The sequence below is a fragment of the Gossypium arboreum genome, chromosome 6 (genome assembly GCF_025698485.1).
Source record: "Gossypium arboreum isolate Shixiya-1 chromosome 6, ASM2569848v2, whole genome shotgun sequence".
NCBI classification, from domain to species: domain Eukaryota; kingdom Viridiplantae; phylum Streptophyta; class Magnoliopsida; order Malvales; family Malvaceae; genus Gossypium; species Gossypium arboreum.
The window spans coordinates 33,272,646-33,276,355 of record NC_069075.1 but is presented as its reverse complement, the minus strand read 5'-3'; the positions used below and the strand labels follow the sequence as shown (position 1 = coordinate 33,276,355).

At 35.6% G+C, this 3,710-nt stretch overlaps 1 non-coding gene across 1 annotated transcript; it reads left to right on the top strand.

Moving 5' to 3' along the window:
* Positions 1-2,563: 2,563 nt before the first annotated feature.
* Positions 2,564-2,670, top strand: LOC128294638 (small nucleolar RNA R71). The gene has a single exon (XR_008284946.1). It is a non-coding gene; the product is annotated as a small nucleolar RNA R71 (small nucleolar RNA).
* The last annotated feature ends 1,040 nt before the right edge of the window (positions 2,671-3,710 follow it).

The following is a 3,710-nucleotide window of genomic DNA, read 5'->3' as shown; positions in this document are numbered from 1 at the left end:
AAGTATAAAGTCTGGAAATTCATACACAAAAATAAACGGGTTGTGAAATATATATTTTAAATGCATCTCTGATTGAGTCATCCCGTATTATTAAGTATCTCAAGTAATCTTGTTACTGCAACTACTTGTGTTGCAGCATAGCCATTATACCAAACTGTTCACTTCATGGAATGGTGCTAAATAAAGGGACTCTCAGCATCAAACTTAGGAAATTTGTTAAGGGTGGTTTCAGTTTTGGGCAGGTGGGTAAGTAGTTGAGGATAAGGTTTAGAGTTGAAGAGGGTGCCAGTTTTAAGGATAGTTTAGGTACGGTAGTTGGTGACTTCGAATAAAGGTGTTTGGGGTGGTGATTCAGGGTGTTAAGGGCTACAACATTAAGGGGTTAAGTGAGATGCACTTTTGGGCTACTTGGGAGTGGTGGTAGAGCAAGGTAAGGGCTATAGGTTTGTGTGGAAAAGGGTTGAATATTTCCCTTCTTAGTAGTGTCTTGACCCTAATGGCAGCTCTTTTTTTGGATCCTAAGCTCCTATACTGAAAATTAAAAAAAAAAAAAAACTCAAAGAAATTAGTGCTTGGGTTAAAAGTTGACCTTTTATTTAACAAAACAAATAATTAAATTCTTTGGGCTACTTAGAAAAATATTTTTTTTAAAAATTACATTAAATTAAACTCCCAGGAAAGACTGGAGGGGTCACGGATGGTCCCGCTTAAGTCCCAATCTCCTAGACAGAGTTTTAATTAATGTAATGAACTAAAAAAATTGTATCTAAGTTTACCATTTTATTTGAATGAGGAAAAAAAACTAAAAATATAAAATAATAATTGAGAAAGTGAAGAGAACTCCCTCCATTTTATTTAGGATCACCATTGACCATGGGGGTGTCAAATGGCCATTTGTCATACCCACAATAATCATCTAGGAAGTAATCATATTCTTTCCCATCAAATCTGTCCAACATCTTATTAGGGAAAGAAAAGCCGTAATGACCTTTTCTAGTGGCCTTGTTTAACTTCCTATAATTCCTACAAATCTTCCAACCCGTGACTCGAATATGTGAAATAATCCATCCAGTACCCTTCTTGTGCCTTTCCAAAATCACAAGTGCCTCTTCTTCTTGATTTTTGGTGAACTCAACTAAAATAATGACAGGCAAAGTTGAAGAGAGACCCAAATAGTTGTATTTGAAATTAGGAGACAAAATCTTCAGTTCCAATTAAGTTGGCTCTTCAATTAACACTTTTGGTTGTGTGTACTCCCGAGATAATAACTCTAATGATTCTAGTGGAACTTCCAAAGTGAATCCCTTCGTTTTAGCTTCTAACAAAGCCAAACACTCCTTGTCTTCATCATCACTTGGCAAATCTGCTAACAGAATACATTCTAATGGATCATCTATAGAATTGATCTCCAACTCTATAGAAGCCAGTGATTCCATCTTGGAAATAGCGGAACAATCTTCAACTACATCTACGAATTTAACAGCATCGAAGTCATTAAAAGTCACCTTGTTATCAAAAATTTCTTTCAACAGAGTATCTCATTGCTGCTTTTGGAATCGTTGAGGATATGGCAATGGTGGAATCTTAGCTTTAACCCACCAACTCTTCTGTGGAAATTTTTCTACATCTGACAAGGGTGTTAGATAATCAGAACTAACTGGTTTAGAGGTTACCTCATCAAGGATCACTGAATCTAACTTTTGTGATACAGGAGTTTCAACACCTCGTTGAACTTCCTCTTTGTCTTAAGCTAGAATAGGCTCATCTTGAACCTCAACCACATTGGGATTCAATGTCTTTCCACTTGGTAAAAAGACTGTTTTGCAATGTTCTTTGCCCAAAATTTTTGGGTTTTCTATTTCTCTTGGCCAAATACCTTGGGGTTTATTTTGAAGTTCATTGGTTAACTGACCCATTTGATTCTCTAGATTTCTTAAAGTGGTATCATTCTTCGCTATGTATGCCTTCAGCAGATTCTCAAGATCACTTGAAGATTCAGTTGGTGGGGATTGTTGCACTTGTTGAGAATATTTTGACAGATAATTTGGTCGAAATGGCATAACAGAGTTGCTATGGTTTGCCCATTGATTACTCCATGTAGAAATTGGATGATTCTGCCTTGAAGAGTTGTAAAAATTTGACTGCGGACCATTCCAATTCTGATTTCCCATGTAATAATTTGACTCTTCATTTGATGGGCAATTTTCAACAAAATGACCATCTCCACAGTATTCACAAGAAATATTCCCGAACTGGTTCAATTGCTGACCTATCAGATTACCATTGAAACCATTAAAATTATGTTCTTAAGCATAGAAGACATAGAGGATACCTGGGCTGCCAAAGAAGCAAGTGTGTCCGCTTTATGTACTCCTGCTGCTCGTCTTTCTAAGGCTGCTTGGTTGGTTGACCACGATAGTTATTGCTGGCAATTCTTTCTATAATCTTGTAAGCATCGTTATAAGACATAGAAAGAAGGGCTTCATTTACCGAAGAATCCACCATTATTCTAGTATGGATATTGAGACCAATATAGAAAGTCTCCATTTGAACACAGTAAGGAATGCCGTGATGAGGGCACTTTTGTAGTAACTCCTTGAACCGCTCCCATGCCTCATATAAAGATTCTTCATCAAGTTGCTGAAATGAAGTGATTTCATTTCGGATCTTGGTGGTTAAAGATGGATGGAAATATTTCATTAAGAAATTTTCAACCAACTCTTGCCATGTAGTTATGGAATCGGACGGTAGGGAGTTCAACCAGGCTCGTGCTCTATCTCTTAAGGAGTATGGAAATAATCTCAGTCTCAAGGCGTCCTTAGTCACCCCGACTACTTTAAATCAGTCACTCACTTCCATAAATAGACGAAGATGAAGATGTGGATCTTTAGTAGGAATCCCACTAAATTGACCCATATTTTACAACATTTGGAACATGATCGGCTTCAGCTCGAATTGTTGTGCCTCAATTTCGGGTCTCAAAATACTCGAATTGAGCTCGTTGAATAAAGAAATGGCATATTGTTGAATGGCACAGTTTCTATCATCGGCAACAATGATTGGATTGTGAGTATTATAAACGAATGTTCCTCTTGGATTTTGGTTTGGAATTTCAAAATTCATATCTTCGGTCCTTCTTTGGTTCGCTTGTCTTCTCATTTGTTAGAAATTCCTTTCAATTTCAGCGTTTAAGGGAGTAAGTCAATGATATGATAAATACTCATAAACACCTGAAACAAACACACAAAAAAATTGAATTAAAATTTAGAAAAAAAATAGACCAAAATGCAAAATTAACAATTTTACAAATAATGTCTTTTAAAACAGTTCCCAACAGTGGCTCCAAAAACTTGGAACTAAATGTGCAAGTATACACAATCGCAACAAGTAATAAAGTGACAAGTAAATGTCGAGTTATCATACCCACAGGAACTGTGAAAAGAATTGTTTATGAATGCTATTTAAAACACTTTGGTGAGAAAAAAATTTGAAAAAGGTAATTAAAAACTAAGATTTTAAACTAAGTAAAATAAAAAAAAAGTTCTAATGCACGATTTCAAAATATTATTTAATCAAGATGACATAATTGTGCTGGGTTAATTACATTTCCTTAACTTAGAATTATTAAACTCAGGTTTATGTTGTTACAAATAAATTCACGGCAATTTGGTAATCTGCTAACTTAAGAACATACTCACCTATACAAATCC